General features: G+C 37.9%; 1 protein-coding gene across 11 annotated transcripts in view; it reads left to right on the forward strand.

The window, feature by feature from the left end:
• The window catches only part of FRS2 (fibroblast growth factor receptor substrate 2), a 119,284-nt gene that overhangs the window by 44,322 nt on the left and 52,685 nt on the right, over window positions 1-22,277 (forward strand). For 8 of the 11 annotated variants that reach the window (XM_044755552.2, XM_070494714.1, XM_070494715.1 and 5 more), the window contains 2 exons: window positions 10,665-10,760; window positions 11,513-11,555. The exons of 1 other annotated variant lie outside the window; for it this stretch is intronic. The gene's annotated coding sequence lies outside the window, so the exon portion shown is untranslated. Of the gene's footprint in view, window positions 1-8,372; window positions 8,627-10,664; window positions 10,761-11,512; window positions 11,556-22,277 lie in introns of those variants that run through there. 2 more of the 11 variants (XM_044755549.2, XM_070494718.1) reach the window with 2 other exon arrangements.

Raw genomic sequence — 22,277 nt, forward strand, 5'->3', positions numbered from 1 at the left:
GTAGTAATCCGGAGCTAGCCTGAGGCCCTTTTCAGCCCTGCTGCTTCAGGGCCTCTCATGAAACGCAAATGTAGCTAGTTTGTGAGGCTGACTGGGATAAGCCTCATTTAAAGAAGAGTAAGGTGTTGTGAGAACCTTTTCTCCTCACTCACCCCGAGTAGAAAGCTCCTGTTATGTTTAGTACAAGGCAACCAAATGCAAAGAAACTTTTCCATAAGAGATTATGGTGTTCTTTTCGGGCAGGTGGATTCTGACTGGGGGAAACATTTTTTTTGTTAAATGGCATAAATTTAAATTCATGGTGTTTAGGTATAAGTTACTAACTATCTGAGGGCGTCCAGTAATTAACAGCCAGTAAATTGTAATTGGGGGTTAAGGAAATAGCCCTTAGCACATAGGCAATAATGATTTTACTTTGTAACACATCTTGGGAGTTACAGGGACATGAACTTATGGACACTATAAAAAGGTTTTACTTTTTCTGATGACTTTTTTTTACATTGATAAGTCCAGGGTCTTTATAAATATCATAAATCAGAACTGTATCTTAAGAAGAATATTAATAGTTGGGTTTCAGAATCACTTGCCTTGGATTTAGTGTTTGTTATTTTAAATCCTGGAATTAATACCATATGGTGTTCAATTAACTTTATTTTGACTCATTTTGAAGGACAGGCAGATGTTTTAATGACGTCACTCAGCTAGAAATCAGATCTGTTCCTTCGGTGAGTTGCTTAACTCTCAAGGCCTCAGCTTCTTCCGTCCCATCACATAGCTCTAGCACGTGATTGTCGTGAACAGTACAATTCTATGGCTTTTTTTTTCTGCCAAAATTCTGGTTTTCTCCTACTGAATTTTTAACATGTTAGGTATATGTTAGATGTCAATATACATTTCCAAATGCTCTATTCTTTTTTCTAAATTTTAGTCTGAAAAGACTGACACTTTTTAAAGAAACACTATGTTTGATTTTGTTTAGATTATTCTTTTATTCATTAAAATGTAGTTTCAAATCTATATGGTAACTGGCTCCTGAAATTTAAAAAAGAACCAACACATTTAGTCCCCTAATTTCACCCTCCTCACAAACCTTGTATCACATTTATATTGATAAGTAATAAAATTAACAGATTTGAGCTTTAGCATTCTAGACAGTGGAAATAGCATTACTGAACTATAGAATAGTCTTGCAGAGAAATCTGGCCCAGGAAGAGGAGTGCGTTTTACACGTCAAAAACTCCGCCTGCGGCAGTCAGACGCTGGCTGGCTCTGCACTGGTTTAACAAAGAATTGAATAGTTTTGTTACCTAGGTATTTCACTGAGTTATTTGTTCAAACAAAAGAAGAATATTTAAGGCCTTTTGGTAATACTTTTTAAGTTTTTGGCCTTAAAATGACCCTTAAGAGGCAGAGGGAACTCCTTGGTTCTAGAACCTCAAGCGAAAAGCCCCTGCTGGGAGGAAAGCTGTTGGGAATGCATCCAGGGTGTGGTCAGGCGGGCTCGAGTGACTCTTTGACCTCAGTGACAGTTGCTCCTTGCATGTGGGTATTTTCCTGTGTCGTCGGTTCTTGACTGTGTTCCTTGGAAATAAATCTAAAATTGATTAGACATTTCTCATATTCTAAATTAGGAGAATGATTATCTAAAATTTGTAAAAGTAGGATTCTCCAGACCTCGCAGGATAAATCCATTGGTTGAAAGTGAACAATACTTTTGGGTTTCTTTGGAGAGATTAAAAATAGAGTCTTTTTTCCCTGTGGGGATGGGGCAGGTGGGAATGAATGTTACCCCTAACTAATGTGTCAGTCAGAATTCTTGGTGGCAGTAGACACCAGTTCAAACATACTGTGTATTTTAAAAGGTTACTGGGTCGAGCTCAGTGGCTTGTCAAATTGTTGCAAGGGTTAGAGAACGAGATTCAGGGCTAAGCAGCCAGAAACAATGCCCAAAATCACACTGTACAACAGTTCCCACGAGGATGCCAGTCCCATCTGGAGACAGACTGACAGACGCCACCGCCTGCCCCAGTGACACTGCTAGCTCTAGATGACTCCGAGTGCTGCCATCTCTGCCCCTGACTTGACCTTGCTGCAATTGCTCTGCTGTTAGTGTGAGGGCGTTTCCTCTGGTCTCTACTTCTCCCACTGAGTAGGTGCCCATTTCTAGTCTGGCTGGGCCTAGATGTATAGGACATGTGGGAAAGTGTTTAACCTTTTGAAATCATAAGATGGGAGGAAGTTCTCAAATATTAGATGTGGAAAACTCTTGGAACTTCTAAATCATAAAGTGGGGAAGTTCCCAAACCTCAGGGGAAGTTCAGCTGCTGGGCAGACAGAAATAAGGATGGACGTGCCCTCCACCTGCTGTTCTCGGTGTGCTGTGTGCTGAGCGCTCCCTGCGTGTGGAGTGTCTTATAGGCACTGTCACAGCTCGTCCCCATGTTAGAACTGATGGGTAGGTCGAGAGAGTCAGTGACCTGCCAAGATCAGTCACTGCCGAGCTGGGACTCACTCAGAGCTGCCATTCTAGAGCTCGTGCTCGGAACCGCTGTGGTATACCGACTTTGTTAATATCCCTCCCCCCCCCCGATATATTTAGCTCAAAATCCTGTAAATAAATGTTAGATCGACTCTACAAGTTTATTAAAATCTTGTGTATGGCATGTCTATCTATTTAGGCATTTTAAAGGAAATTAAAAATTTGCAGCTTTAATTTTATCTATTTTCAACAAATTGAATAATTTCTGATTCTGTTTCTTATTGTGTGACTGTGAGACACAGGCTCCAGCCTGATAAAATGCTTTCTGTCCAAGTATCAACACGTGGAAGCCAGTTGTTGAGTGTGAGAGAGAGGTTGGCAAGAAGGAGGGGGTACCTAGAGTGACCAAGACTGAGGCGGAGAGGGAGAAACACCGCACACACCCACGGCATCCCGCTCCCCCACCGCCTGGAGAGACAGAGACAATATGGATGGAAGGAGTAGGGGCACGTGCTGTCCCACAAGCAGCATTCTTTATGTCCTTTGTTATTTGTTATGGTAGCTTGAAAAACAGTGAAACTCTCCCTTTGCTTAGGAAAGTCAGTGAGGGCTTTTTTTTTTAAGGTTAGAAGCACTGCTTTCTCTAGAGTACACAGTTAAGTTTTAAGCCTCTGTACCAATTTGCATTTTAAATTGACTTATGTACTTCTATTTTAAAGCTAAAAAAATATGTGATATCTAGGAGTAATAAACAGGAGCTGTTATTTAACTTGGGATGTATCCAACTTGGTTTGTGGGGAGAAATCGTAAAGACAAACTGCCATAGTTGCTGTGATGTCACCCATGCTGGAGTATTTCTGCATAAACCACAGCTCTTGTTAATTATTCCTTTAGTACAAGTCTATCTGTCCTGCTGATTTTTTTATGCTACCAAAACAGCACTTTGTAATAATGTCATTTTATCCACTTGTGCCTTTGGAACTAAATGGGCAGCTATAGCTTTGTGAATGTGAGTTGATCAGGTGCCCTTCCACACACATGCTCTTGTGGACAGGCTAAATGTGAGTTGGGTGCTAGAGATGTAAGGTAAATGTCCATAAAATTAAAAGTGATTTTTGTCCTCTTTAAGTATAACATTTTTAATATTGAGTATACTATGCTTTTTGTCCTTACCTCCATCTGATCTTTCCTAGGATATAAATTTTAATTTGAGAACTCGTATTTCTTTATGAATTTTTTGTTTTTGGTCCAGTGCAGGCTGTATACAATGGATTTTTGTATAAATCCAATTGATGTTGTATACTCTGCTATTCCACTACTTTACTTTGAGATTTATGCCTCTTTTATGAGCTGTTGTAGTGGCCCAGCAATCCTTACACGGGCACTAGTCCTTTTCTTAAGCTACCAGGTTGAAAACAGGATGTTAGCATATGCACAGTTTTTTAATCTTTATGGACATTAGCTAATGGTGAATTTAATTAGTCATCTGTATAAGAAATGCCATTCTGGGCCAGAGCAGTGATCCCTCCAGCTCAGACTGTCCTAAGGAGCTGCACCAAGGAAAGAGGTTATTTATTGGAATTCTGGCGTTCCTAAAAGACACAGGGACCATTTCTAATTTCCCTTAACTTATATACTGTGCTCAGAATTCATGCGTTTATTTAAACTCTTCAACATTGCAATCTGTTCTGATTACATGTTATGTTTGTATTAAGCTAAAATACCTGTTATAGATTTGTTGGAAGGGATAATGTTGGGAGAAAACACCATTTATAATGTGAACTTCAGTTCTTTCCTTGCTCATAAGCTGCTTCAGTTTCTTCACCTGTAAAATATAAAATGATTTTACAGGTCCCCCCATCTCTTATTTTATTTATTTATTTATTTATTTATTTTGATTTTAATTTTTTAAAGATTGGCACCTGAGCTAACATCTGTTGCCAATCTTTTTTTTTCTTCTTCTTCTTCTCCCCAAAGCCCCCCAATACATAGTTGTATATTCTAGTTGTAGGTCCTTCTGGCTGTGCTGTTGTTATTTTTAATATGGCCAGTTTATGAGGTTTATCTTTCTTACCCTCCTTCATAGCATTTTTTTCCTACATGTGTTTTAAATATAGAATATTAAGCAAGTTCTTTATATATAATGAGGGAGACACAAGTTACGGAGGGCCACCGAATTCCTTTGAATTAGCTATGACTGTACCTAAAGGTTTTGTGGATTGTAGGAGAAACAGTATTCCGTAGCTGTAGTTCAGAGGAAACAGGTACAGCTTGAATTGAGGGCTTTGGGATGTGGGTTTATCTATGGAAGGTCCTTTCATGAGACATGAATACCACTTTTCAGTTTGCTGGAAACTGGTTGAAGACATTGGTCATTCCTTCTTTCCTTGTCACAGCCTCGTACAATGCCCACCAGGAGAAATTGTCTTAGAGTTTGGTTGTGGGGAAAACTTGTCTGTATGGCATTGCTGAAAAATATGTAGAGCCTACCAGAACTACTAAAGAATGAAGATAGTATTTTCCTCCTGGCAGATAAAGGAATAGTTTAGGGAAAGATGTAACTCTCCGTTGACTTCTATTTTTGAAGTTATGGATTATTTTCTGTAAAATAAAAAGGCTGACATGAGCTTTATAAAAATGGTTTCCACTCTTGAGGAAGTTACTGGAGTTAGGTGACAGTCTGTGGGGCACTTACACTTACACAGCCTTCTTGAAGAGGCTGTCAGTTACTAAGAGGTTATTTGGTATTCAAGTAACTCATCTCCCCGGAATAGGGCCAAAGGCAAACCTACTTTCACACCAAGCTACTCTCCCTGGTGAATATTTTATTGTGTGTTGTATTAAAATTCATGAAGAAGAGTAAAGCCGTGGGCTCTGCGATGTCTAGATTTGTGTATGTCTGCATTATGTTTAATGTTGAAGACATGGAAAGAAACTAACTCTGGAAATATTTACCTTGATGTTCTACGTAGAATCACATGTGAAGATGTCATGAAGATTTCCTACTAAGAAGTACATTTTATATCTTGGCCAGAATGTGTGTAGCATGTTTGTCTATGAAACAGAAGTTTTTAAAAATAATTATTCATACTTTGCGTGAGAGTGTGCAAAGGAAGGGGAGGGAGAGAGAGAGACAAATGCTAGTTGTAAGGAGAGATTGTGTGTATGGTCGAGTTTCAAGAAACCATACATACTCTGTGCTGTGTGCACTTCCATATTGTTAAAATACAAAGCAAAACAGCAAGTGCCATGGGTGATACCTCCCGACATTGACTTCAAAACCACACAGACCGTTTCAGTATCTTTGTTTGGTCTTAATGATAGATCTGCAAACACACTGTTTTTCTGTCGAGAAAGAAACACTAAAATCGTAAGGTTTTGTAAAAATAAGGTGGTATTATTTATCATTAGTGTCCTGGGCAAGTGTGTCCTCCCTTCCCTCTCCTTCATCTTTCTTCACCATCAGTGCAGTGGATGAGATTGTGAGGGAGGTTTTTTATTTAGTGTTAATTTATGCTGAAAATTCCCGGGACACAATCAAGTATTTGCAAGCCTAGCATATGTATTCAGGTCTTTGGGAAACTTTAAATCTTCAATCTGAGTCTCTGCTCTGTGTAGAGCAGTAAGTTCTTTCACTGGCATGTTTTTTAGTCAATGGGGATAATTTGTTCCAAGGAATTTTCACTTTCTCCAAATAATTGAGACATTCATGTAGCAAGGCCACATTTCCTGAGTAATGTGTCCTGATAATTAAGTAATTGCCTTGATTTTTATTTTAGAATGGGTATGTTACTTTTACTCTGTGAAAGGCAGTGGATGCATCAAATGACAGATTAAGTTTACAGTTTTGAAAGAAAATATTCCTACAAAATATTTTCCAATTAATGACACATTAAAAATCAGATTCTGTTGAATATGAAGAACTGAGGCCGATATGTGTTATCCCATAGTGTTGGGAACTAAGGTGTTCCACATGAAAGACTTTTCCAGAAAAGGAAAATTAGGAATCATAACTCTAATAAACTTGTAAATTTTAAGAAATGGAATACTTTAATGTGTGTGTGTGTGTCTGTGTCTGTATATCTATATCAAGAGAGAAAGAGAAGTATTTCAAACATTCAGGAAAGTACAGAAACTGTTTTGGTAAACACCTGTGTACCCACTCTGTTAAGTCTTCACATTTCTTCCTTGACTTCTCAGAGCATACGTAGTATCATATCCGTCAGTCACTTAGAGGTGATTCAGGTTAATTGTTAGGAACGAATGCCGCTCAGTGCACTGTGCGGTGTGGAGCTCACTCCCACTCAGTCCTGCAGGCCTCAGTGTGGCGTGTTCCTCTGATTCACTGCTTATTGCCACAGGTTTCTTGTTAGTGAACAGCAGCAAACTTTCCCTTTGACCTCTTATCTAAAGCAGCCTTGGAAGAACAGGACGGATTTCTCACTTGAGCAGCCTGAGTTTACAGGTACTCGTATGGTGCAAATGTGGTATTTGTGACTAATAATTTTATTTCAGTTTACTGCAGGTTATGATAGTGAAAATAGAAAGACTGAGATTTTGGATCCTGGAGCACTCTCTCTGTGGTTTGGACAAGTTATTTAACCGCTCTGTGTGTTTTGTTAGGACCTTTCGCAGAGGGAGGTTCTGAGGATTGAGTGAGCTAATGTAAGTATCTGGCACAGAGAAGTTGTTCAGTAAAGGTTACTTTACTGTCACTAGCCTTATTTCAAGTGATTGAACTTGCTAAAGTCTGATTTCCAACTGAATGGAGATGTTTCTACACAAAAATATTCAAGGATTCTCCTCACCCCCTACCCCAAACAAAGCAGATTTTAACATTAAATTTCATCTTAGAACCCCTAGTGATTGTTTTCCTTGTACTTTTGGTTTATTTATGTACCTAAAGTCTGATAGGCCCATAACAAATGCTTTGTGAACCTTAAACTAAGTGAAAATAGATTGTTCAGATGAAAGGTATGTGGATAAGTCAGTTTTTGGGCAATTCTAGCGAGCTCTTGCCAGAACTAGTATCTTTGTTTTGGTCTTCAGAGACTATTAAATGTGATCACTGATTCATACTTGCTGTTTTTTCTGTCCCCTGGCTGTCTCTCTTAAGACCCTGAAGCTTGCCAGCCACAGGATGTTTCAAAGGCAGAGGAGGCCTTAGCCCAGGGGCGTTTGTTTATTTAAAGAAAAATAATTAAGTTCAAACATCCCTACCATGTCTTAGCTAGTCTAGTCATGTTAGCGTTAGTGAGTTCTTTTGATTCTCTCTGGTGGTCATGGTGCCTAAAGGGAACAGATAAATTTGAAAGTACTTAAAACTTTTCTTGAGATTACTTGGAACTTTATAACGTAATCCTAAACAGAGATCCCTAAAGGAGTAGGAGGAAAGGGAATGCCATTTATTTTACTAGTTGCTGTTTTTTAATGGGATTCATTTAATTCCAGTTTTTCCACCACTCCTTTCTAGAGTTATGGTATAGATGATTTTAAAACAAAACAACAACCAAATAAGTAAAACCACACGATGGTAGCTATATCTTCATTAATTCTTTGAAGTTGAGACCATAAGAATTTTTAAAAGGGGCAGTATAGCTCTGTAGATGTTTAGACAGAAAGATGTGAAAATTCATGTTTGTGTTTCAAATGATTATCATCTCCAAAATTTATGACTTATTTCTCCTTGTATATTCTCTGCCAGATAAGGAGATCCGAGACAGATATTTTGGGCTTGCCTGGGGTACCGGGGCATATTTCTTTGATGAGATAACTTGTAAAAACCTAGTCCTACAGGAAGGGGAGGAGGAATAAACCAGAGCGATATCTGGTGTTCCCGGCAGAGGGAACCCAAGTCCTGGTGCCTGAAGTGAGAACTTGCTCATGCGTTTAAGGACAGAGAGCCATGTGGCTAGAATGGGGCGAGCAAGGGGGAGAGTGGTAGGTTAGAGATCAGGAAGGGAAATGTCAGATTATAGTGCTTTTGGCCTTTGTAAGGACTTTGGCTTTTAGACTAGTGAGATGGAGTCAATTAGAGGGTTTGAACAGAAGAATGATGTGATCTGACTTTCTTTTGAAAAGGACTAACTGACTGACTGACTTGTGGAGGTGAACAGGGGAGAGGCTGGGAGATCAAATCCGTGACAAGTGAGTTGCTGGGACCATGATGGTAAGAGTGGAAGTGGTAATATTATGGATGTCTTTTGAAACTGGAGCTCCCAGAGTGAACACTTAGTGGATAGTGATGAATACTTCTGCGCATAATGTCTGATTGACCCATTTTTAATGACATTAAGATTAATTACTGGGTTCAAGTTTTGTCAGCCTGATTTATCTATTATTAATTTTCCGATCAACTTTTACGTAGTGGTTTTAGCAACCATTCATTGCTTTTTAGGTTCATAATTTCATTAGGGGGACACAATGGTGATTTTCTAATCCTATCATTCCTTCTACCTTTATTATTCAGAATCCTATAAAAAAGAGTTTTCACTTATTGACTGCTTGTTTCTCTGGGGGTACTTTTCATATAAGAAAGGCAGGATAAATGCTTGATTCTTTCCCTTTATCAGTTTTCAGAATAATAAGTTAATGCCCTAGCAACTTCCAAAGATGACCGTGAATTTTTAAAATGTATTTAATGTTTCAGTCAGTGGTAGTCGTTAGCATTTTGATGTTCAAAATGTCATTATCTTTTGATATTCATTTGATCTCAAAACAGTTCTCCAAAGTTAAAACTGTAAAACAAGGTATGTTCTGAGAAGTCTACTTCCATCCCTCTCCTTTCTACCCTGCTTTCTCTTTTCTCTGTAGATAACCATTTAAAAATGGTTTTGGTTTTATCTCTCCATTGCTTATGGGGTTTTTTTTTTGAGGAAGATTAGCCCTGAGCTAACATCTGCTGCCAATCCTCCTCTCCTTGCTGAGGAAGATTGGCCCTGAGCTGACATCCGTGCCCATCTTCTACTTTATATGTGGGATGTGTGCCACAGCATAGCTTTATTAGTGATGCGTAGGTCTGCACCCCAGGATCCGAACCAGAGAACCCTGGGCCACTGGAGTGAAAGGTGTGAACTTAACCGCTATGCCACCAGGCTGACCCCTTCCATTGCTTCCTTTTGAAAGGAGAAGTAAGTCTGTATTAATATTTGTATTCCCCCACTGTTTTACAAAAAAAGTAGCATTTTTTGGAATACTACTTCAGCTACAGGATAGAAGTAGGGAAGTACTGGGTTCCCTGAGGGTTATTCTTGAGATCTGTCAGCTTTTTACTCCTTATGAAACGTTTTCTCTTAATATTCCTAGCAGTCTCCGCAACAAGCACCTCAAAGAACATACAGGTTTGAAAAAGAAAAAGATCCCCACCCACACCATTTGGCAATATTTAGCAAAATTGCATATCAATCAGTTCCCCTTCTAGGAGTCTTTCCCAAAGGTTGCACTAACAATTACAAAGTGGTATATGCCTTTGTTCTTTTCCTTCAGGGTTGGGACCATGTCTTGATTGTCTTTTAATTGTGGGCTTTGCTTATCAAGGAACAAAACAATAATGATGTTTTAGTTGGCATTAACATCAGTGGTGTTTGTGTGGAAGAAACTTTTGAGATTGCCCTTTTGAATAGTCAGATTAAATAGTTCATCAAAAGTGAAATCATTCATCAGTTTACCCATTCTGTCAATAAGTATTTACTGAGCGCTTACTGCATGGCAGTCATTGTCTTAGGTGCTCCAAAGATCAGTGAATTAAACCTACAGAAATCTCCTGAGCTTACTTTCTGTAGTATGAGGGGGAAATAGACAAGCATAATAAAGAAGCTCTTAATTTGTTTTCAGATGTGCAGTTTTAGGGCTCCTCTTCTCTGTCTTCTTTCTCTTTTTCCAGTCTATAAATGGCATTCTTAGGAGTTGCAAGACCCTGGTGAGTGAAAAGGATTGAGGACTGAGCAGTTTGTAGATGTTTATCCTCAGACGTGTCGCGTCACTGTGTAATTCTAATTCTGCGGGTTGCCAGCCTGTGTTCTGTCCCTCTCACCTCACCCTGCTCAGGCTGTTGATGATTTTATCAGAAGGTTGCTCAAGAACTGTTTGAAGAGTTCCGCTCTAGTCACTAAAATCTAGATAATTGTCCTTAAAGATTTTATGTTTTTGTTATAATATATTCTTAATTAATACATCTTTATTTCAGAAATGACCGTTAAGAAGTAGATGCCCAGATGCAAAAGTGATGAAACAGTCAATTTGTCATAAAGTAAGATGCAGCTGTGGCTTTGCAACAAGATTAGTAAGTGTGGCCTATTTTTTTTTCAACTTTATACTTATTTTATCTACTTTAAAAAATATTTAATAAAAAGTATAGTGGACATTTTATAAAGTGTCAACTTGTATTTCTGTTTGTATTTTGGATTTTAGTACAAATTCCCTACCAGTGTTTGTTCTGCATATTTTTAAAAAAACATAATTTTGATCATAGTGTTATAAAGAGTATGCTTCTTGTTTATCTTGTAAAATTAAATTTAAGATGTTTCTCCCTATGAATGACAATGTACCCTTCAGTACGGGGTTTCTGATTGGGGTGATGAATATATTCTGGAATTAGATGGTAGTAATGGTTACAGAACTTTGTGAATATAGTCAAAACCACTGAATTTTATACTTTTAAGTGATGAACTTTATGATGTGGATTATACCTAAAAAGAAAATACCCTTCAGAATATCAAAGCTTGGCAAGAGTAAAAGCCAATTGAGTACTGATGTTTTAGAACGTGAAAATATGCCACTCATCATTATATACCTAGCAAAAATGATTTGATAGTAGAATAAGTATTTCTGTAATAATAAGAATAATTTTTATTGTAAATATTCTTATAAAAATAAAGTACTTTTCTTATTAGAGACTTACTGTTTTTTAAGCTTTGGTAATACAAGTGTCATAGTATTCTGAATGTACTATATTAGCATTTTGTAATTTTCATTTTCAAGAGACTTTGTGTTTTGAAACTAACATGTCAACTTTTCTACCTGAAATTCTTTTAGGAACAAAATTGTATCTATTTTTCTCAGAAGAGTGTTCCACAAGGTAAGAAATTGTTCATGTAGTAATAAAACAAATCTCATTGAATACAGGCTTCATTGCTCTTGATTTTTTTTAATCCCTTCCCCATATTTATTTCATATCTTTTCTTGATTATTACAAGATTCTCACAAATATGTTAGCTGCTCCTTTACTAACTCAGAATTTGCTAGCCAAGACCCTGCTCATCTTACTTGAAGTTGGGATTGAAAGGGTGTGATAAGAGTGGTCACATCTGCCACTCAGATACTGCTTTTCCTGGGCAGTGCCTATTCCTCGCATCCTTGGGAGAGGGCTTATCCATTTTAGGAAACAAGTTCTCTTCTTGCACAGGGCACATTCACCTTTTGCCTCAGTGGACATGGCCTAAATGACCTTGGGGAGTTGAAGTTTCATAGAAGCTCTCTTAAGGGTTTCGGTTAAAGGGGATTAGTTAGCTATGTTTACACCTGTGGAAATTGTGTAACTCCTTTAGTTTAACAAGTGCAATACTTCCTATCAGGTTGATAGTAAAAGATTCAGTAACATTTAATATTTAAAAAAAAAAATCCTGAACGATCACCTTTACAGTGGATTAAATCATTGGTTTACATTGTTGTGCTCTTCGACTTCTGGAGGATGAAACGTTCACGTGAGTAGATAGTACAGTCTCAGCAGGGTGCTCACCCTGTGCCAGTAACCGAAAGTCAGTCGCTTGGCAGCCTTAGGAAGTCACCTAGTTAAATTTTCTCCGAAACTTTTTGGTGTAGGGAGTAGTGATCACTGCAGATTAATTCAATCTGTCAACTGGAAGTGCTCGTAAAGTGGATTATTCAGATCAATAATTCTTTCTTATTTACTCTCCTTTTCCAGTATCCTCTGTCCTGAGGGGAATGCGCACTCTCAGACACATCATTTCCACCTGGTTTTGAAACTGCCACAGATTTAGTTAATCAGGTCAACTTTTATCCTAACTGGAAACAGAGGGTTAAATAAAGGGCCACACTAGCCGAAGAAGAGGAAGGGAGAGCAAATCACCAGTGTTTTTCCTCTCCAAGTTTCTTGTGAAACTCTTTTTCCCTCTTGTTTTCTTCTCCCTCCCGGGGGCTAAGGGAGGGGGTCCTGGAACATCTTCTAGCACACTGCTCAAAGGCAGTACTGTAGGAGAAATCCAGATCCTTCTTTTCCTGGATTACAGTGCTTAAAGGAAAAACTGAAACAACTTGTGAACTTGATCTGTTGCGTCTTTGTCACTCTTTTGGCAAATGAAATTTAAATCTTTGACCTTAGTAGAGTATATGATAATGGTGTCTGATACCCTTAGGGCTCCCTGTAAGTGTTCAATAAATATTTATTTTTATAAATACCAGATGCTTTCGTAATTTTTTTAGAGTAGAAAATAATCAGAAGAAGATTATTCACCCTGCTACACAATCAAAGGTGTTAAAAGGACAATGACAACTTAAAAAAAATTACTGTTAACCGTACACTTAAAAATGGTTGAAATGGTAAATTTTACCTTATGTGTATTTTACCACAATTAAAAAAATTGTTTAAATTTTGGGCGACTGTTGGTTATGAAAGAGGATGGCTTTGTCTGAAGTATCAGTTTTTAACCTCTATACGGGGGTGTTGAGTAATGATATTCCTCAGTCTGCATCACACCTGTCGGCATTGGCTCATTGAAGGACTGCTCCTCTGTTTTCTTTTAAAACTTGTCCCCACGTCAGTGACCTTGAATGTGTTTGGTGTGGGTCCTGTTGCGTCCTGTCCCCACGTCAGTGACCTTGAATGTGTTTGGTGTGGGTCCTGTCGCGTCCTGTGAAAGGCTTGTTACTTTATGTGCCTGTGTTTCAGTTGCACATTAGTCTTCATGTAACTCTTGTGGTCCCTCCTCGGCTTCTTTCCTATGATCTGGGCACGTTGCTGAATCTTCATCTGATTTGTTTTGTCCGGCTGGTACGTTGTATTCCAGGTTGTTATTTCTTAAAATGAGCTGTTAAATGTAGAATTCCTTAAACGTATAAGGCACATTAAAATGAGCATTTAAGAAAAGACCAACTTGTGCTCTTATGTGAGAATTGAAGAATGCGAGTTAGATGCTGTGGAAGATTAGAGGAAATGAAAACATCTGTGTAGAATGCTGTCGGAACAGTCAAGGAATTTCAAGGCCTAACAAAAACATGTAATTTTCTTCTAGAAACTTTGTATTAAAATAATTAGGTCTCAGTTTTTAGCCCACAAAAGCTTAGTAGTTGAAAGATAATACCAGTGATATTATGGAACCTCCCCGTTATCTATTACTTATTAATTTTGACATTGTATTATATTTAAACAGTCATCTTATTTTTTCTATTACTTCTTTGAAGCAGAACTGTGTTCTCTGAATCCCCATCACTGAATCTAACACAGAGTAAGACAAGTACAAATACAGGATTCCAACTTTGGGATGCAGAAACACAGTTTCATCTATAGTAGTACAGTATCAGCAGAAGCAGCTTCTCTTGGATCTCCTAACTAGAAATTGTCAGAGAGTAGGAACTCCAGAAGCTCCATTCCGTGATGATGGTATGCTTCATAGTAGTGAGGAGGAGAGAGAGGGAGAGAGTCCTCTGAGAGGATGGAGTGGGCGTTGATTTTAGGTGGAGGATGAATACAGCAGTGATCAGATCAAGGAGGGCTGCCATCAGGTGGAAAACGCTAAAGGTACTTTGCTGGGAGCAGTTTCTTTGTGTGGGAGGAAGATGTTAGGGGCCAGGAGGAAATGTGGAACTGAGTCAGTAGGGGAAAGGCAAAGGGGTAAGGGAATTCATGTCTGTTAACAGTTAAGCCAAGGTTGAGGCTTTTTGAAAGTAATAGTTCTTTATATGGCAGTACTTTTTATAAGACCTTTGGTGGGAAGACCAGCAACTTTTGAGGTTGATATTGATTTGGTATCCTATGCATTGTTGAATACTCCCCTTACTGTCTTAAAAAATAATTCACAGAATTTGACATCAGTCCTTTCTCTAGTTTCTTTAATTTTTGAGTATTTTGTGTGGCATAGTAATTTCGTTATTCTCGCTTTGTTATGTTAATGCATGGCATAAGTAGAACAGATAGTATTCTCATTTTACAATGAGGAAACCAGTAGATGACTTTGCTTTAGGTTCTTTTTAGTAACTTATACTGCCTCTCTATGAACTGATATTACTCTATATAGAAGGTGTAATTCCTATCAACTGATATTTTTCTCTATATGGAAGGTGTATTGCTAGGATACTTTTAACTTGAAAGAAATGTTTCTAACCAGGAAGAACCTCATAGTCTGAGGAGTTTTTTTTTAAAAAACGCACATATATAAACAAAAGTGTAACTAATGAATGATGTAGATGGTAGTCACTTAACCTTGAGGTTTACTAAAACGGCATTTAATAAATTATATGGATTTTGTCCACCACTGTTATAGAAAATTGTTTCATAAATATTTCCAGTTTAGAATGAATACCATAAATTTGTACTTTTTTAGTTTTGAACATGCCTATTTACTTTCCTTGAAGATGAGGTGTCTAATTTTGATGGATGGAAGATTGGAATCTCTTTGTGGGTATGGAACAATCAATTAGATCTCATGTATTTCAGACTATGGTAATCCCCTGTCCCCAAATTATTTGTTTATAGTATGAAAATCAGGCAAACTATATTATAAGCCTGAATCTTTTATCCTGAAAGACTTAATTTGGTTCAGGCCTAGCGTTAATGGTGCAAGCACAGATGAAGATTGGTTTTGAGTAACCCAGGGCCGTCTATGGCATTGTAGGTCTGGAGGGTCCTTGGATTAGTTTACAGTTGAGCCTCCGGAAAGATTTCACGTGTAGGTGGTGGCATAAAGGAATACAGGTTGACTCAGAGTCTTTGGAATAGATTGGAGTTGTAAAACTTGAAAGTTTAGCAGTGTTTTTGTTGTTCAAAAATAGGCTATGATACTAAAAAGACAGATCTTCTGACTCTTATTGTGTATTATGGTTTCAAATGTTGCAGTTCAATTTAAGTAAATTTGAACTTTAGAAAATATAGGTAACTTTATTGTTTTATAAAAGAATACCATTATATCAGATACCTTCTTTGTTTCATGTTCCACTCTTCCATGGAATTCCATGAGCTGCCTTGGTTTAATTTTTTTTAGCCACTTGCTTTTAGATTTAAAAAAAAAAAGGACCCAAAAACCAAAACTCAGAATAGCTTGAAACTCGACACAAATTACTGCCACAGAACAAAAGTGCTGATCAAGTTAAATCAACCCCTGTAATGTCTACTGAAAGGAAAACTTCTCCTCTCTCCCTCAGTTTGAAGAACAAGCGTTTCCCCTGCCAAGAAGGGCTGACTTTAAGTGGACCAGCTGTCCATGTTAGGAGCACAGGGTTGCTAAGGTGACCATGGCTGTTTGGGGAAGAATGCAGCTGAGAGGGCAAGCTGTTGGTGTGTGAGCCGAGGGAAGGAATGTGGTGTGATTATGCATCGTTGCTCCTAATCACGTGCTCAGAGTGCAGTGTGGGCAGCATGCAGAAACAACATGTGCAAGTGCTGGGCCTGTGTGTGGGTTAGGATCCTGCTGTTTTCATGTGAGCCAGAGGCTTGCAATTCACACTGAAAATGTGGACCTTGTATGTGTGTGTGTGTTTTGGGTGAAGGGGAGGGTGTTTTGATGAAATGGGAATGAATTTATTTTGCTTGATGGGCACATACTTTCATATTGTTAAAGAAAAATTTTATCTTGGGGTAAATGTTTTTTCCAAATTGTCCCTTTCAATCATACACACAGTTTTAATAGTTCCCCAAGTGAAGGATGTGTTCTTTGTAATTGTGCTTATTTCTTTGGCACTTTTAATTTCAGAATTATTTGAAAGTTCTAAGAATATGTTGTCTATTTGCTCCATTTCTTCTTTTTTTTAAAAAAAAGTTCTTGCTCTTTCCAAGGGAGATCTTACCTTAATATTAAGTGTTTCTTCGAAGCATCCAAAGATAGATTTTGGCATGTGGTAAAAAATATGATTCAGGGAGCAGTGGGAAAGGACAAAGTAATACCCCACTTACCTGAAACACTATTTAGATTTTACCATGGGCATCATTGCTAATATTTGAAATGAAATATAGACACAGACATTGATATAGACACTTAGCGAATCGTGAGTTTTTTTTTTTAATTCTTGTTTCCAAATCAGTACAATAACGTGTTGATCTTATGTGAGGACAAAGATGTATAAAATATTTAAGTGTAAAGTGGAGGGAACGTTGGCAGTCCTATATTACATTAGCATCATATTCTTTTTTCTTCTTTTTTTTTTAAGATTGGCACCTGAGCTAACAACTGTTGCCAGTCTTTTTTCTTCTTCTTCTTCTCCCCAGAGCCCTCCCAGTACACAGTTGTAGATTCTAGTTGTGAGAGCCTCTGGTTGTACTGTCTGGGACGCCGCCTCAGCATGGCCTGATGAGAGTTGCCACGTCGCGCCCAGGATCCAAACCAGTGAAACCCTGGGCCGCCGAAGTGGAGTGCGCAAAGTTAACCACTGGGCCATGGGGCCGGCCCCTATTTTTTTCTTAATCAGAGAGGGTACTTGTTTTGATGTGATTGCTCTTTAATTGATTAATTTATAAAATATGGAAGGAAATTAACAAGATTAAAATAATTTGATCTTTGAATTCACTTGGTTGTTTGGCCTTGCTCGTGTACACCTTGCTAACTTTTGATGTCATTCTGTATAACCAGTCTCCTCCTGCCAAACACAACAGAGTGTAATCAGTTTACATATATCTCTCACAACAGTCCTTACTTTTAATATAGTTAAATATATGGTTTTTTTTTTTTTTACAGTTTATCTTAATCTTTTCCTACTCAGAAGTCATAAAGATATTCTCCCCTACATTGTCAACTAAAAGCTTTATGGTTTTGCCTTTCATATTTAATTCTTAAATGTCCTGCTGAATGATTTTTGTGAGAGCTACAGGATATGAATTTACCCTTTCCATATGGATAATTGGTTATCCTAGCACTATTTAATGAAATAGTCCTTCATTTCCTCCCTGATATAAAAATTCCCTGTCATAAATCAAGTTTCATACATGAGTAGTTCTATTTCTGTACCATTTATCTGTGTGTCTACTCTGAACCATTACTGTCCTATCTCAGGGAGCTGCAGATAATCCCAGTTTTGTTTCTTGTCTTGTGCCTGATCTCAAAGGAAATGCTTTCAAATTTCACCATTTAAAATGATATTTGTAGTGTTTTTTTTAAATGGCCTTTGTTGAGTTAAGGAAGTTTCATTCTATTCCTAGCTTGCTAGCTTGTGTTTTGTTGGTTTCAATCATGAATACATGTTGAGCTGTACTGAAAGGTTTTTCTGTAACTCCAGAGAAGGTCGGAATTTTTTCTCTTTAATCTGTTAATGTGGTCAGTTACATTGATTTTCCAGCTAGGCTAACTAAGCATTCCTGGGATAAACCCAGTTTAGTCATGATGGATTATCTTTTTTTAGTAAAGTATTGGATTTGGTTTGCTTACATTTTGTTTAGGATTTTTATATCAGTATCCATGAGTCAGATTGGCCTGTAATTTTCTTTTCTCATATTGTCCTGATTGGATTATTTTTAAACCTTTTTTTTTTTTTGGTGAGGAAGATTGACCCTGGGCTAACATCTGTTGCCAACCCACCTCTTTTTGCTTGAGGAAGATTGCCCCTGAGCCAACATCTGTGCCAGTCTTCCTCTGTTTTATGTGGGATGCTGCCACAGCGTGGCTTGATGAGCAGTGCTGGATCTGTGCCTGGGATCTGAACCCACAAACCCCAGGTGGAACGTGTGAACTTAACCACTATGCCACCGGGCCGGCCCCTAAACCTCTTTTTTAATGATTAAAAGAATTTTTTAAATTGTGGTAAAATACAGCTAACATAAAATTTACCTTCTTAACTGTTTTCAAGTGTACAAATTCACCAGTGTTAAATGTGTTCACATTGTGGTGCAGCCAGTCTCTAGAACTTTTTCTTGCAAAACTGAGACTTTATAGTCATTAAACAACTCCCCCTTATTTCCCTGCTCCCCATAGCCCCTGGCAGGCACCATTCTACTTCCTGTTTTTATGAGTTGACTACTCTGGTACCTCATATAAGTGAAATCTTACAGTATTTATCTTTTCTGTGCCTGGGTTATTTCAAAGTTCGTGCATATTGTAGCAGGTGTCAAAATTTCCTGTTTAAGGCTGAATAGCATACCATTGCATGTGTAAACATTTTGTTAGCCATTCTTCTGTGAATAGACAGTCGTGTTGCTTCTAGCTTTTGGCTGTTGTGACTAATGCTGCTACAAATGTGGATGTACAAATATCTCTTTGATACCCTGCTTTCAATTTTCTGGGGTATATAACCAGAAGTGGTATTGCTGGATATATGGTAATTCCATTTTTAATTTTTTGAGGAACCACCATCCTGTTTTCCACAGTAGATGCAAAGTTTACGTTCTCACCAGTGCACAAGGGTTCTAGTTTCTCCATATCCTTGCCAACACCTACTTTCTCTGTTTTTGGCAGTAGTCATCCTAATGGGTATGAGGTAATATCTCATTGTAATTTTGTTTACATTTCTCTAATGACTAGTGATGTTCAGTATCTTTTCATATGCCCGTTGGCCATTTGTATATTTTCTTTGGAGAAATATCTATTCAAGGCCTTTGCCCATTTTTTAATTGGGTATTTAGTTTTTTTGTTGCTGAGTTGTAGGAGTGCTTTTGTATGTTCTGGATATTGCAAATATTTTCTCCCACTCCATAGGTTGCCTTTTCAGTCTAATGTTTTTGTTTGATGCACAGAAGTTTTTAATTTTGATGTAGTCCAATTTATCTGTTTTTACTTTTGTTGCCTGTGGTTTTGGTGTTAGAGCCAAGAAATCATTGCCAAATTCAGTGTCAGAAGCTTTTCCTCTATGTTTTCTTCTAAGAATTTTATAGTTTTAGGTCTTTAATCCATTTTGAGTTCATTTTTGTATATGGTGTAAGATGAGGGTCCAAGTTCATTATTTTGTGTGTGGAGATCCAGTTTCCCCAGCACCATTTGTTGAAAAGACTGTGTTTTCTCCCATGGGATGGTCTTGGCACCCTTTGTCCTGATTGGACTTTGATATGAATTAGAAAGTGTTTATCTTTTTTACTGTTTCCTAGAAAAATTTGTTGAAGGTTGTAATTATTTGTTGTTTCTTGACTGTTTGGTAGGACTTACCTGTAAGAAAATCTGGGCTTGATGCTTTTTCGGTGGAAAGATTTTAAACTGGTACTGTTTGCTTTCTTCTTTAGATTATTTCATCTATTCAAATTCTTTATTTCTTTTTAATGGCCAATTGATTTGTCTTCTAAAAATTGACGTATAATTCACATACCATACAATTCACCCCTTTAAAGTGTAAAATTCAGTGTGTTTTGGTTTTTTTTCTCTAGAATATTCACAAAGTTGTATAACCGTCACCACTGTCTAATTCTGGAACATTTTCATCATCCCAAAAAGAAAGGTCATACCCATTAGCAATCACTCCCCATTCTCCCTTCCCCTGTACCCTGACAACCAGTAATCTACTTTCTGTCTCTATAGATATGCCTAATCTGGGCATTTCCTGTAAGTAGAATCATATAATATGTGGCCTTTCTTTTTCTTTTTTGAGTGAGGAAGATTGGCCCAGAACTAACATCTGTTGCCAATTTTTCTCAGTTTGCTTGAGGAAGATTCGCCCTGAGCTAACATCTGTGCCAGTCTTCCTCTATTTTATGTGAGATGCCGCCACAGTGTGGCTTTGACAAGCAGTGTGCAGGTCCTTGAATGTGTGGCCGCTTTTTTTCTGGCATCTTTCACTTCGTGTAATGTTTTCAAAGTTCATTTATGTTGTAGCTCCTGTCAGTATTTCATTCCCTTTTATGGTGGAATATTGTTCCATTGTGTCACTATCCCCACGTTTTATCTCTGTGTTAATCAGTTGATGCACGTTTGGATTGTTTCCACTTTTTGCCTATTATGAAGAATGCTGCTGTGAACCTCCATGTACAAGATTTTGTGTGCAAAAATGTCTTCAGTTCACTTGGGTATGTACCTAGGAGTGGAATTGCTGCGTCATACGGTAATGCTATGTTTAACCTTTTTAGGAGCTGCCAAACTGTTTCCAAAGCAGTTACACCATTTTACTGTTCCAAGAGCAGTGTATGAGGGTTCCAGTTTCTCCGTGTCCTTTTCTGCACTTGCTGTTGTCTGTCTGTTTGATTTTAGCCGTCCTAGCTGGTGTGAGGTGGGATCTCATTGTGGTTTTGATTTGCATTTCCCTAATGACTAGTGTTGTTGAGCATCTTTTCAGTTGTTTATTGGGCATTTGTGTATCTTCTTTGGAGAAATGTCTATTTAAATCTTTTGTCCATGTTAAAATTGGGTTATTTGTCTTTTATTGAGTTGTAAGATTTCTTTATATATTGCAGGTGCTAGACTCTTTTCAGGTATGATTTCCAAATATTTTCCTCCATTCTTTGGATTATCTTTTTACTGTTTTGATAGTGTTCTTTGAAGCACACAAGCTTTTAATTTTGGTGAAGTCCAGTTTATCTATTTTTTTCTTTTGTTGCTTGTGATTTTGGTGTCGTATCAAGGAAACTTTTGCCTAATTCAGGGTCATGAAGATTTATGTTTTCTTCTAAGAGTTTTATGGTTTTAGCTCTTACATTTAGGTCTTTGATCCATTTTGAATTAAATTTTGTATATATTTTGAGGTAGAGGTCCCACTTCATTATTTTGCAATTGGAAGTCCAGTTCTCCTAGCACCATTTGTTGAAGAGACTGTTCTTTCCACACTTAGCTGTTAGGCACCATTGTTGAAAATCAGTAGATTATAAATATATGGATTTCTTCTGAATTTTCAGTTCTATTCCATTGGATCTCTTTGTCTCTCCTAATGCTACTACCACACTTGTTGATCTGATGCTTAATGGCAGTAGCTTTGTAGTAAGTTTTGAAGTCAGAAAACGTGAGTCTTAGTTCTTTTTGAATCTTTTTTCCTTATTGAGGTCATAATAGTTTACAACATTGTGAAATTTCAGTTGTACGTTATTATTTGTCTGTCACCATATAATTGTGCCCCTTCACCCTTGTGCCCAACCCCCTTCCCCCTGGTAACCACTGAACTCTTCTCTTTGTCTGTGTGTTTGTTTGTCTTGCACATATGAGTGAAAACATACAGTGTTTGTCTTCGGGTTATTTCTTTTAAGGTAGTATGCTCTAGGTCCATCCATGTTGTTGCAAATCCCACGATTTTGTCTTTTCATGGCTGAGTAGTATTCCATTGTACCACATCTTTATCCAGTCATCAGTTGATGGGCACTTGGGTTGCTTCCACGTCTTGGCTATTGTGAATGGTGCTGCAAAGAACATAGGGGTACAGAAGTCTCTTTCAATTGTTGATTTCAAGTTCTTTGGATAAATACCCGTTAGTGGGATACCTGGGACATATGGTATTTCTATTTTTAATTTTTTTTCTTTTTTAAAGATTTTATTTTTCCTTTTTCTCCTCAAAGCCCCCCGGTACATAGTTGTATATTTTTAGTTGTGGGTCCTTCTAGTTGTGGCATGTGGGATGCCACTTCAGCATGGCCTGATGAGCAGTGCCATGTTTCTGCCCAGGATCTGTACCAGCGAAACCCTGGGCTGCCGAAGCGGAGCATGCAAACTTAACTACTGAGCCATGGGGCTGGCCC

The sequence above is a fragment of the Equus asinus genome, chromosome 22 (assembly GCF_041296235.1).
Source record: "Equus asinus isolate D_3611 breed Donkey chromosome 22, EquAss-T2T_v2, whole genome shotgun sequence".
Taxonomy (NCBI): domain Eukaryota; kingdom Metazoa; phylum Chordata; class Mammalia; order Perissodactyla; family Equidae; genus Equus; species Equus asinus.